Below are 14502 nucleotides of genomic sequence, written 5' to 3' on the forward strand. Positions count from 1 at the left end.
GCACTAGAGCTGCTGATACATAAAATTCCTGACATCAAAGTGGGAATGTCTGCACTGTAAGACTCGTCCATAACTCCTAAGTCACATTGTAATAAATTCAATTGCATAAAATATATGCAAGTCTTAGGAAATGTTTGTAAGTTTTAAGAAATGTTGGTCAGGGCCTTCACAGCCAGCTAGATGTTCCAGAAGTGGAAGTGAATTGCTTTTCTGGATGCATTGTCACTGAATTTTACCATTATTTTCTATTTAATATTTTAGCAAAATCGCAAAATAGACATCAAATTTTATCTCATCCAAAGGTTGGGAGAGGTGATGCGCAATGGTCTCTGAGCATCCATCCAGACATTTTTTGCTGGGCATGCTGAGTGCAAGGCCCTAACTCCTGTTTCCCAGGCCATTTCTCAGGATTGTATTTGCAGTAAGCAATGTTAAGTAATGAGGTAGCATATCACCCTAAATAAGAGAAGTCTTTTTTTCTGTTTACTGTAAAGCAGTAAAAACGCCAAGCTCAGTGGTCCTCAGTTGAGTTGCACACCCACTACATATGTAACATCTGTCTTGACCTCTCCAAGTCATCCCTATGGGATTTGAGAGACAAGGGAGCCAAAGGGACCATGCTGACACTTTGGCTACTGCTGTGCTATGCGTAGTGAAGTCCTTTGTCTCTGACTCAGGAGTCTTGTGTCTTCTCCCAGCGTCCAATGAAACAGGAATCAGGCTAACTTGTGGGCTTGTAAGTAAAGTCACAGATGCTTCAGAAACTGACATGTAAATTTTATTTTCTTCTAATACATAAGAATATCAGAAGCGTAATACTGTATTACTACTATAAGTTAGGATAGTAATGGATTATGTATTACTATGTGTGTGTATATAGATATATATATAATGCACATTTAATCCATATGTGGCACCTGTAATCAAACAGCATTTTACAGTTAACGCTTGACATACATTCTTTAATCTTCACAAAACCCTGTGAAGCAAGCAAGGCAAGAGAAGGTGACCTCATTTTATGACATGAAAGGGTTCATAAATGTTAGATCTAGAACTTGAGTTTTGTTTTTGTGGGCTACAGCTTGCTGCCTCCCTGTCATAATTACTATGGTCAGCATCACCGTTTGTTAGGGTTTTGTTAGGAAATTAGTTTCAGAAGCAAACTGTCCTTGGGCCAGGTTCTTTGTCACATGCTACAGATTTTTCTTACAATTCACTACATTTCAAAGGGGAGAAAAGTTGACTCCTAGTGCAAAATGACCTTGAAGGCAAAAGAATCCTCAAGAATCCTCAAGTGTCTGAGCCCACAAATTTGTTAGAATAAAGCAAACTCACTGTTAATGAGTTTTAATGTCATATGTCTAAGATTATGTTTCCAAAGCCCCCACTCTGCCTGTCTTTCCTACATTTGTGCACACTAATCAGATACATGAATTGTTTGGCCATCATCTCTCCAGAAACTTCCAGAAAAGTGAAAGATGAATTGCTAGTGTGGAAATGTATTTTTTCTAATAGAAGATTTCATTCACTAATCTATGGTGCCCTTGACCATGGGATTAAAAGTGATCCTGTTATCCCAGTCCCAAGTATTAGGTTGGTGCAAAAGTAATTGCAGTTTTTGCCATTGCTTTTAATTTCAAAAAACACGATTACTTTTGCAACAACCTAATAACTACAGCTGATCCAGCACAGCGACACAATATGTTTGGTACCATCCTGTACTACCAACAAAGTTACTGTATTTCACCAGTAACTAGTGAGTTGATTTTTTAATAACCTGCCTAAATATTGGAGAGAATATCAGAGTTTGGGCAGTTCTCAAGAGCATTTTGAGATTAAATTATATCAGAGTTCAGTTCAAAAACAGAAATAATTGTTCAATGTTGTTTTGTATAGCAGCGTTTACAAAAGAAGTGGTGACAAGATTTCTCCTGGAGCTATATAAAATGAAATTGCCCAAACTGAAAAAAATTGCAAATATATGGGAATTAACCAACACACTTAACCAGTGGATCAAAGAAGAAAGTGCAAAGTCTGAAGAATTTGAAAATATCTTGAGACAAATAACGAAAATACAGCATACCAAAACTATGGGATGCAGCAAAAACAGCACTGAATGAAATGTATAGCTGTAAATGCATATGTTTTAGAAGAGAAGAAATCAATAATGTAACTTTAGATCTTAAGGGACTTGAAAAAGAAGACCAAATAAAATTCAAAGTTAGCAGGAGGAAGGAAATAATAAAGACTGGAGCAGAGATAAATAGAGAATAGAAAAATAATAGAAAAATCAATGAAATGAAAAACTGGTTCTTTGAAAAGAGCAACAGAATTGACAAACCTTTAGCTAGACTGCCTAAGAAGAAGGCTCAAATTACTAAAATCATAAATGAAAGTGGAGATATTACTACTGATTATACAGAAATAGGATTATAAGAGTACAATGAACAAACGTACACAAAACCTACCAGTATTGAATCATGAAGCAATAGAAAATCTGAACAGACCTCTAATTAGCAGGGAGGTAGAATGAGTAATCAGAAACTTTCCAACAAAGAAAACCCTGAACCGTGGCTTTGTTGGTGAATTCTACTAAGCATTTAAGGAAAAAGTAGCCAGACATGGTGGCTCACGCCTGTAATCCCAGCTCTTTGGGAGGCTAAGGTGGATGGATCACTTGAGCCCAGGAGTTTGAAACTAGCCTGGACAACATAACAAAACCCCATCTTTATAAAACAAAAAACAAAACAAAAAAACTGGGCATGGTGACACGTGCCTGTGGTCTGGGCTACTTGGGCACAAAGTAGGAGGACTGCTTGAACCTGGGAGGTTAAGGCTGCAATGAGCTGTGATCACACCACTGAACTCCAGCCTGGGCAACATAGCAAGATCCTGTCTCAAAAAATAAAGAATTAAAACCAATCCTTCTCAGACGTTTCCAGAAAGAGGAAAGAACACTTCCCAATTCAGTCTATGAAGCCAGAGTTATCACCAATACCAAAGCCAGACAAAAACACTACAAAAAAAAAAAAAAGACTAATATCCCTTATAAACATTGGCACAAAAATCTTCAACAAACTACTAGTCAGCTGAATTCAGCAGCATATTAAAAGGGATATATAACAAGACCAAATGGGATTTATTCCTGAAATGCAAGGATGGTTTAACATGAAAATCAATCAACATAATACATTACATTAACAGAACGAAGGGTGAAAAGGACATGATCATTTCAATTGATGCAGAAAAAGCATTTTACAAAATTCAACATTCTTTCATGATAAAACTAAACAAACTAGGAATAAAAGGAAGTTACCTCAACATAAGGAAGTTATTATGAAAAAGCCAGTTAACATCATGCTCAATGGTGACTAAAACCTTTTCCCCTAAAAGGGAAATGTCAAGAATGATCAGGAACAAGTGAAGAATGCCCAGTTCTCCACTTCCATTCAACATAATATTGGAAGTTCTTGCCAGAGCAATTAAGCAAGAAAAAGAAATAAGAGGCATTGAAATTGGAAAGGAACAAGTAAAATTAACCATTTGCATATGACATGATCTTATATGCTAAAAAATAAAAATTCAACAGAAAAACTTGTATAGATTTCAAATCATATTAGTCTGAATGAAAAATTAAAAATAAAAAATAAATTTTAAACTGTTTAATGAATGAATTCAGCAAATTTGCAGACAAAAACACACAATCAGTTGTATGCACTAACAATGAACAATCTGAAAAAGAAATTAAGAAAATAATTTCATTTATAATAGCATCAAAAGAATAAAGTACTTTGGAATCAATTTAACCAAGGAGGCAAAAGACTTGTGTGCTGAAAGTACAAAACATTGCTGAAAGAAATTAAAGATTTAAATAGATGGGAAGACATCCCATGTTCATGGATTAGAATACTTGATATTGTAAAGATGACAATATTACCCAAAGCAATCTACAGATTCAATGCAATCTCTATGAAAATATCAATGGTGTTTTCTATAGATATAGAAAAACCTGTCTAAAAATTCATATGAAATCTCAAGGGACTAAAATAGTAGCCAAATTGTTTGTCAGTATAGCAAAATTTTTCAAAATAGCCAAAAGTATTGAAAAAGGAATGGTTGGAGAACTCATATTTCCTTATTTCAAAACTTACTATAAATGTACAGTAGTCAAAACAGTGTGGTACTGGCACAAGGACAGACATATAGACTAATGGGATAGAATAGAGACCCCCGAAATAAACTCTCACATATATAGTCAGTTGATTTTCAATAAAGGTGCTAAGACCATTAGATGGAGAAAGGATTGGGGCAGGCGGGAGGGATTGCTGTTTTTGTTGTTGTTGTTGTTGTCTGTTTGTTCGTTTTGAGACACAGTCTCACTCTGTCACCCAGGCTGGAGCGCAGTGGCACAATCTCAGCTCACTGCTACCTCTGCCTCCTGGGTTCAGGCAATTCTTGTGCCTCAGCCTCCCAAGTAGCTGGGACTACAGGTGCGTGCCACCACACCCAGCGAATGTGTGTATTTTTAGTAGAGATAAGATTTCGCTATGTTGGCCAGGCTGGTCTTGAACTCCTGGCCTCAAGTGATCTGCCTGCTTTGGCCTCCCAAAGTGCTGGGATTATAGGTGTGAGCCACCATGCCTGGGCAGGATAGTGTTTTTAACAAACAGCTCTGTGAAAATTGGAAATCCACATACCAAAGAATGAAGTTAGACTCTTATCTGATACACCATACAAAAATTAATGCAAAAAATGGATCAAAGACCTAAATTTAAGAGCTAAAACTATGAAACTCTTAGAAGAAATAGATGAAGCTCTTTATGACCTTGGACTGTGTACTTATTAAGTATGATATCAGAAGAATAGGCAATAAAAAACAGATAAACTGAAATTTATCAAAATTTACTTTATTACATCAAATTACAATATGAAGGGAGCAAAAAGACAATCCACAGAATGACAGAAAATAGCTGCAAATCCTATATCTGATAAAGTAGTCGTCTCCAACCTTTTGGCACTAGGGACTAGTTTCGTGAAAGACAATTTTTCCACGGACCAGCAGGGAGGAGGGAGATGATTTCAGGACGAAACTGTTCCAACTCAGATCATCAGGTAATAGTTAGATTCTCATAAGAAGCATGCAACCTAGATCCTTTGCATGCACAGTTCACAATAGGGTCAGCACTCCTATGAGAATCTAATGCCACCACTCATCTGAAAGGAGGTGGAACTCAGGCAGTCATGCATGCTCACAGGCCACTCACCTCCTACTATACAGCCCAGCTCCTAACAGGCCACGGAGTGGTACCAGTCTGCAGCCTGGGGGTTGGGGACCCCTATGATAAAGGATTCATATTCAGAATATCTAAAATGATCCTACAACTCAGCAACAACCAAACAACTGCTTTCAAAAATGGGCAAAGGATTTGAATAGACATTTCTCCAAAGAATATATGTAAATGTCCAGAAAGCATATGCGAAGATGCTCAGCATCATTAGTCATTAGAAAAATACAAGTCCCAAACCACAATGAGATACACTTTACTACCATTAGGATGGCTATTAAGGAAAAGACAAACAGAAAATGACAAGTGTTGGTGAGGATATAAAGATATTGCATTCGCCATTTACAGAACCCATTCAAAAATAATAAAAGAAATTGCAACCCTTATTGTTGCTGGTGGGAATGTAAAATAGTGCAGCTTCTGTAGAGAACAGCATGTTGGGTCCCCAAAAGAATTACCATATAATCCAGCAATTTTACTCCTCTGTATGTAGCCAAATAAATTGAAATCAAGGACTCAAACAGATATTTGCACACCAGTGTTCACAGTATTTTTCACAGTAGCCCAAAGGTGGAAACAATCTATGTGTCTATCAACAGATGAAAGGATAAGCCATGTGATATATGCAAAAATGGAGTATTATCCAGCTATTAAAAGGAATGGAATTCTGACACATGCTACAAACCTGAGTAAACTTTGAAAATGTTATTCTAAGTTAAATAAGCCAGATACAAAAGGACAAATATATGATTCACCTTAAAAGAGGTACCTAGAATAGGCAAATTCATAAAGACAAATGGAATAGAGCTTGTGACTAAAGGGAAGGGAGAATGACAAGTTGTTGCTTATTAGGTACAGAGTTTCTATTTGGAATAATGAAACACTTCCAGAAATAGTGGTGATAGTTACACAACACTGTGGATGTACTTAATGCCGCTGAACTGTATACTTAAAAACGGCTAAAATGGTAAATGTCATACATATTTTTACCACAATAAGAAACCCCAAAAAACTCCCGATATTTCAGCATATTTTTAATTGAAAGAAACCGAAATAACTTAGATGTTTACTAGTAGACGATATGAGTAATAAGTTGTGACATACTTAAATCGATTTCTTAATGGGCTCCTTGGTTTGACCTTTGCCCCTTCTGTTAAAATACAAGCCAAATGATTGCATTCCTTCTCAAAAACACTTCAGTGATACACCATGTTACTGAGAGTAAAGATCAACATCTCTAAAACGCCCTACATTGCTACCTCTCTGATTCCAACTCTTACCACCTTGCCCTTGCTCTTTCCACCCTAGCCAGGTGGCCTCCTTGTTCCTGGAAAACTCCTAGCACACCTCAGCCTCAGGGCCTTTACACTCACCATTTCTTCTGTCTGGAACGCTGTTTCCCCAGGTATGTAAAAGCCTTCCATCAGGTGATCAGCTGTCTATTTAAAAGAGGCCTTCCCTGAACAACCTGAATTAAATAAACCACTCCCCTACACACATACACACACACACACACACACACACACACACACCCCTACTATCCTCTTCATGTGCCTTATTTCCTCCATAGTACTTATCACCAACTGACATTATACATTTGTCCATCTCTTTCTATCTTTTGTAGAGATGGGGTTTTACTATGTTGTGCAGGCTGGTCTCAAACTCCTGGGCTTGAGCAATCCACCCGCCTCAGCTTCCAAAAGTGCTGGGATTACAGGCTTGAGCCACCATGCCTGGCCTGTCCATCTTTTGTCTTCCTCCGCGAAAAACCTCTTCTAAGGGCAAGCACTTTGTTTTGCTTAGATAGTATCCCCAGTGCTGAGAATAGTTCATGACAGTTAGTGTACTCCAGTAAAAATCTATTGATGAAGAATCTATTCAGTGAAATTATCAGACAGCTATTACAAAGGATGAGGCTGATGGATTCTCATTGGCATGGAGAGATTCTCAAAATACACTGGTAGGTTAAAAGAGCAGGTTAATTAACCAAAAGCAGAGTGTGACACCATTTATGGGGGAGGAGGAGGGAAATTATGTAAACATAAGAAATCCAAAAGGATATATCACATTTTTAATACAAATAACTCCGAGAGGTATAAAGCCAAAGTTGGTGTGTGTGTGTGTGTGTGTGCATGCACAAGTGTGTGTGCATGTGTACACTTTATGTATCAATAGCCTTAGAAATGTACCAGTTCTTTGTGGTATTTATCCTACTGAAATAATCAAAGATGTATATATCCCAGTATGGTTTACAATAACAAAAAACCTTTAACGAGGGTCAACAACTAGCTATTGGTTAAACTTTGAAATATTTTTAAACAATGGACTAGATTTTTTTGAATTCAAGTGTGAGGAAATAAAAGCCTACAGGCTAAGCACAGCTGCTGCCTTTTTCCATAAAGCAAATTTTATTGGAAATAGCCATGCCCATTTATTTACTTATTGTCAATGGCTGCTTTCCTATTCCCACGGCAAGCAGAGTTACACAGTTGTGACAGAGACCATATGGCACACAAAATCTGAAGTATTTACTATTTGGTCCTTTTCAGGCAAAAACTGCTGATCCCTGGGCTAGAATATAGTAATTAAAAATGATTTGTGGGAGGCAAGAGAATCACTTGAGGCCAGGAGTTCAAGACCAGCCTGGCTGACATGGCAAAACCCTGTCTCTACTAAAAATACAACAACAACAACAACAAAAATTACCCAGGTGTGGTGGCACACGCCTATAATCCCAGTTACTTGGGAGGCTGAGGCATGAGAATCTGTTGAACCCGGGAGGTGGAGGTTGCAGTGAGCCAAGATTGCACCACTGTACTTCAGCCTGGGCAACACAGCAAGACTCTATCTCATAAAATAATAATAATAATAATAATAATAATAATAATAAATTTAAAAACAAATGAGCTGGGCACAGTGGCTTATGCCAGTAATCCCAGCACTTTGGGAGGCCAAGGCAGGCGGATCACGAGGTCAGGAGTTCCAGACCAGCCTGGCTAACATGGTGAAACCCCGTCTCTACTAAAAATAACAAAAATTAGCCAGGCGAGGTGGCATGTGCCTGTAATCCCAGCTACTTGGGAGGCTGAGGCAGGAGAATCACTTGAACATGGGAGGCGGAGGTTGCAGTGAGCCAAGATCATGCCACTGCACTCCAGCCTGGGTGACAGAGTGAGACTCTGTCTAAAAAAAATAAAAAAAAACCATTCAGGACATAGGCATGGGCAAAGACTTCATGACTAAAACACCAAAAGTGATGGCAACAAAAGCCAAAATAGATAAATGGGATCTAATTAAACTAAAAAGCTTCTGGACAGCAAAAGGAACTATCATCAGAGTGAACAGGCAACCTACAGAACAGGAGAAAATTTTTGCAATCTACCCATCTGACAAAGGGCTAATATCCAGAATCTACAAAGAACTCAAACAAATTTACAAGAAAAAAACAACCCCATCAAAAAGTGGGCAAAGGATATGGACAGACACTTCTCAAAAGAAGATATTTATGCAGCCAACAGACACATGAAAAAATGCTCATCATCACTAGTCATCAGAGAAATGCAAATCAAAACCACAATGAGATACCATCTCAGGCCAGTTAGAATGGCAATCATTAAAAAGTCAGGAAACAACAGGTGATGGAGAGGATGTGGAGAAATAGGAACGCTTTTACACTGTTGGTGGGAGTGTAAATTAGTTCAACCATTGTGGAAGACAGGGTGGCGATTCCTCAAGGATCTAGAACTAGAAATACCATTTGACCCAGCAGTCCCATTACTGGGTATATACCCAAAGGATTATAAATCATGCTACTATAAAGACACACCACACAGTATGTTTATTTGTGGCACTATTCACCATAGCAAAGACTTGGAACCAACCCAAATGTCCATCAATGATAGACTGGATTAAGAAAATGTGGCACATATACACCATGGAATACTATGCAGCCATGAAAAAGGATGAGTTCATGTCCTTTGCAGGGACATGGATGAAGCTGGAAATCATCATTCTAAGCAAACTGTTACAAGGACAGAAAACCAAACACTGCATGTTCTCACTCATAGGTGGGAGGTGAACAATGAGAACACATGGACACAGGGCAGGAAACATCACACACTGGGGCCTGTTGGGGGTGGGGGTTGGGAGAGGGATAACATTAGGAGAAATACCTAATGTAAATGATGAGTTAATGAGTACAGCAAACCAACATGGCACATGTGTACCTATGTAACAAGCCTTCACGTTGTGCACATGTACCCTAGAACTTAAAGAATATAAAAAAAAAATTTATGGGAGAACAACATGGAAAATGTTAATGATACTTTTTCCTCATATACTTATAAATATGTGAATATTATAAATAGGAATATTTATAAAGTTTAGAAATACATAAGACTAGAAGAATATACACATAAATGTTATAAATGATTATCTCTGAGTGGTAAGAATAAAAAGGTGATCGTTTGCTCCTTTATAGTTTCCTGCATTTTCAAATTTTCTATGAAAACTGTATTACCCTTTTAAAAAGCAGAATAAAATATTGGCTTTGAAATATCTGGTTTGCAATGAGTATGTTCTTGCCTAAAAGAAGAAGTAGGTAACCTTTCAATGTCCTTTCTTTGTAAAACTTCATTCTTAGTGAGTTTTAGAAATAAGACTTCATTATTAGGCAAAGGGCCAAGCACAGTTACCTAAACCAGGAGCTAACAACCTTGTGTTAGTTTTTTTGTGTGTGGTTTTTTTTCCTTCTTTTTCAAGACAGAGTCTTGCTTTCTTGCCCAGGGTGGAATGCAGTGGTGTGATCTCAGTTCACTGAAACCTCCATCTCCTGGGTTCAAGCAATTCTCCTGCCTCAGCCTCCCAAGAAGCTGGGATTACAGGCATGTGCCACCATGCCCAGCTAATTTTTTTGTTTTTTTAGTAGAGATAGAGTTTCACCATGTTTGCCAGGCTGGTCTCAAACTCCTGACCTCCAGTGATCTGCCTGCCTCAGCCTCCCGAAGTACTGGGATTACAGGCATGGGCCGCCGCGCCCAGCCTCCTTGTGTTAGTTTTATTGAAGTAACTAGCTTATACTTTGCCATGTAAATATAATTTATTCTTTCAGATTTTATTGACTAAGCATGCTGTTAATCAGAGGCCAAAGTCAAAGTCCTGAGAATCCACTTAAGAAGAAGAATGTTAGATACCAGAGGAATCTAAGAGTCCTTGTGTTACAACTCTCTCTTTTGACCAGATGAAGAAAACAAATCAGAAATGTTAACAACATACCCTGGCCAATCCAGTTAGATTTGGACAGAGGTCCCCATGTGGTTTCCACGATGATTTCTGCATAGTAAATGGAAGTAAATGAGGAAGAAGTAAGGAACAGAGAATTCAGCAACGCTTTGGCCTACACAAAAATAAAACATCAGGAATCGGTAACAATTGTGGCCAGGCTAACTAAAGTGACTAACTGTTCCTATGGGTACCCACTTCACAATACATGCATCTCATAAATTAAACCTGCTAAGTCTTCTTACTTTTCCATGTCTTTTTCACCAAGCTATTGGCTTTTTTTGTTTGTTTGTTTTACTGAGGTATAATTCACCTATAGTGAAATGTACAGTTAAGTTTTGACAAGTGCATACATCCAAGTAACCAACACTTCAATCAGAATATAGAACATTTCTACCACCCTAGAAAAAATTTTCAATGTCCTTTCCAGCCAATCCACCCTGTTCTAATGTCTATCACCATAGGTTCATTTTGTTTGTTCCAGAACTTCATATAAATGCAGCTATTTAGTATGTACTCTTGTGCCTCGCTTTTTCACTTGGCATGTTTTTTGATATTTATCCACGCTGTAGAGTGTGTCATAGTTGATTCATTTTTATTGTGGTATAGTGATCTATCAAATAAATATACCATAGTTTCCCCTTCCCCTGCCCCCCTCTTTTGTTGAAGGACATCTGGATTGTGTTCATTTTGGTGTTAAATAAAAAATAAGTGCTAATCCTGGCACCACCTTGACCAAATAAAGGGATGTTTTGGGAATTGGATTTTGTGACTTTTGAGATTCTGCCTTACACTGATATTTATTTTTTTTTCAGGGGCCTTTCTCCCGTCATCTCTTCTCCAAGTAAATCATACATAATATATGCAAGTGGAGAGGAATGAAGTGAGTAATATTGAAGATAGGCACGTTTATTCATTATACAAGACATAAAGGCTAAATATAGGAAACAATATCCTGGCAAGTCTCACATTCTAAGCTCGGAAAAGACTAGTAAATCTGCAAGGTGCAAAAAAGAGGCAGCAATAGTGACAACCTATTAAGTTTAAACTATTATCAAGAACCCAGTGATAACTATTATAATTACAGCTTTTGTTTATTGAGTACTAACTGCTAGACATTGTGCTAGTTATTTTATTTAATCCCTATGCTTGATATAGGTATATTTATTATCCCAATTTCAGTTCAGGAACATGGAGGCTCAGAGAGTGCATAAACACATATATAGAAGACACTCAAAGGAGTATATACGAAGCGAATCGTAAGAACTTAAAGGGAATGAAGGTGTTAATTTTTAAATGACCTGTGGAGTTGCGCAACTAAATAGTGCTAATAACATTTCTACTTTCTTTCTTCATTAGCATTTTGCAAACCCTTATTAAGCCCTGCACTCTCTGTTCATACTCATTGGCTCTGGATGGGTGTGGTGTGTGGCATTTACCTCCCGAGAACTACAAACCAAGTGAACAATTGTAGTTTTACAAATAGAGTAATTTGATGCCACTCTTTATAACAAAATAAGTACTCAGCTATTTTAGATATACTGTAACCAACAATTCTGACCAAAATCCATGTAGAACAAGAAGGATATAGGTAGGAAAGTGGGTGGCTTAAAATTATCTTTAGGGTCTCAATAAAAATGATTTTTCCCATAATCCTCTCACTATCTTTCTTACCACTTCTGCCCACCCAAAAGATCTCTTAGTATTCTCTTCCTTTACTGCTCCTGCTATTACTTTTTTACCTATATAAAATAAGAGACATGAAGCAGAAAGTATTCCTTTATGTGGCAAAATCACCCTGAATGTAATTTGGGGAAATTCATCCTTAAGGAGCACTGAATGAGCTGTGTAGTTTCATGTTTAAAATAGTGTATCCAGCTGGGCATGGTGGCTCTCGTCTGTAATCCCAGCACTTTGGGAGGCTGAGGTGGGCAGATTACCTGGGGTCAGAAGTCCGAGATCAGCCTGGCCAACATGATAAAAGCCTTCTCTACTAAAAATACAAATTTGTCAGGCATGGTGGTGCAGGCCTGTAATTCCAGCTACTCGGGAGGCTGAGACAGGAGAATCGCTTGAACCAGGGAGGCAGAGGTTACAGTGACACAAGATCACACCACTGCATTCCAGCCTGGGTGAGAATTCTATCTCAAAAAATAATAATAATAAAATAAAACAGTGTATCCATAATATGATGAACAGTATCACTTCCTGTATTAGTTTGCTAGGGCAGCCATAACAAAGTACTACAGACTGGACGTCTTAAACAACAGAAATTTATATTTATATCCTCACCATTCTGGAGACTAGAAGTCAAAACCCAAGGTGTCAGCAGGGTTGATTTCTTCTGAGACCTCTCTCCTGACTTGCAGATGGCTGCCTTCTGACTGTGTCCTCATATCCTCCTTCCTCTCTATGTCCTTATCTCCTCTTCTTTAGACACCAGTCATAGTGGTAAGAGCCCATACACAGGACTCCATTTGAGCTTAATTACCTCTTTAAAGGCCCTTTCTCCAAATACAGTCTTATTCTGAGGCACTGGGGGTTAGGACTTCAACATATAAACGGTGAGGAGAGGCCGAATTCAGCCCAGATTTCCTATCTGCCCCACAGATCTGTTAACATAGTGAAAATGAGAGATTTAGGAAAACACTATACATGCAGTTACATCCTGTACAATATAAAAGGGTAGCTGTTGGAGTTGTTAAATTAGTCACAGCTTCAACTATTTTAAAATCATTTGTGAATTTAAATTGCTTGTATGGGATGATGTATACAGTGGCTACTGTTTTAGAGAGCAAAGCCCTAGAATCAGATGACATCCAGAATGTCATGTTGAAGATCATATCTGCAAACAAGGAGTTTAAATTTTTAAAAACTTCTCTTAACAATTTAAAAATTCAAAAAAATTGAGAAAAGTAATCTCACAAGTAGTGGTTAATTATAGAAGATGAGAGGTGTGTAGGTTTTTTTTGTTTGGGGTGCATAAGCTTAAAATAACATGAAAAGCGTGTCAAAAAGAATATGAGAACAGAGTGGACTTGAAATTTAACATCCTACTGGCATCACTTGTTTATAGAAAAATAAAATGGATCATGTATTTATTTAGAGGATTCACTATGCTTTATTTGGTCACATTTTTATAGGTACAGCATGGTGTTCAAACTTTTCATGTATGGAGAAAAATGAAAAGGCTAGAAAAATGGCCCAGTACAGACAGTTCTATGCTCAACCCAACTTGAACAGAAACTACAGGATTTGGCCTAAACAAGACAGAAAGGGAAGCCCTTATCAGGAAAGCCATTATCTGGGAAGATTAAATAAAGTAAGACTTTGTTTTTTAAAGTATTATACAATTCATATCCAATATTTCAACCTCAGCCTTTCAAGTGTTGTCTAACACCAATAATATTGCCACCCTTCCCTCAACCGGTTTTCTTTTTATATTTCTGGCTACTTAAATCCCCCAAGCAAATTCTGGTTTCGCTATTTCTGGATTTAAGTACATTTTCTGCTGCACCCAGGCCACACGCAGGAATGGACACAGCTTTCGCTTCCCGCATAGAAGTTTTCTAGCCCAGGGCAAGTTCTCAGAACGTGACTCCTGCCTCGCTGCCCGCCCCTCGCTTCCCCCACTCCCGCCATCATCCCTTCCGCAGCGTTGGCTGCCGAGCCGACACCCACAGATTCTGCATTCCATGGCTTCCCAGCATCCTGCTGTCTCTGCGTGGAGAAAAGGGTGCTGCGAATCCCGGTTTGGATAAAGAACTACACCTAAGCCTGCGGGAATGTGGCGTTGACCCCATTCTCCCAACTCAGGGTATAGGTGCTAAGGCCGAGCTATCTCACTGGCCTGCTCACCAGTTTGCCGCACTCAGCACAGATCCTAGCATGGTTTATGCACTTCATAACTACGCGTTTGCGTTTGTCATCTGACAAA

At 38.3% G+C, this 14502-nt stretch overlaps 1 long non-coding RNA gene across 1 annotated transcript in view; it reads right to left on the reverse strand.

The window, feature by feature from the left end:
• Positions 1-14502, reverse strand: part of LOC119621455 (uncharacterized) — an 82107-nt gene that overhangs the window by 6044 nt on the left and 61561 nt on the right. The window lies entirely within an intron of this gene.

The sequence above is a fragment of the Chlorocebus sabaeus genome, chromosome 7, assembly GCF_047675955.1.
Source record: "Chlorocebus sabaeus isolate Y175 chromosome 7, mChlSab1.0.hap1, whole genome shotgun sequence".
NCBI classification, from domain to species: domain Eukaryota; kingdom Metazoa; phylum Chordata; class Mammalia; order Primates; family Cercopithecidae; genus Chlorocebus; species Chlorocebus sabaeus.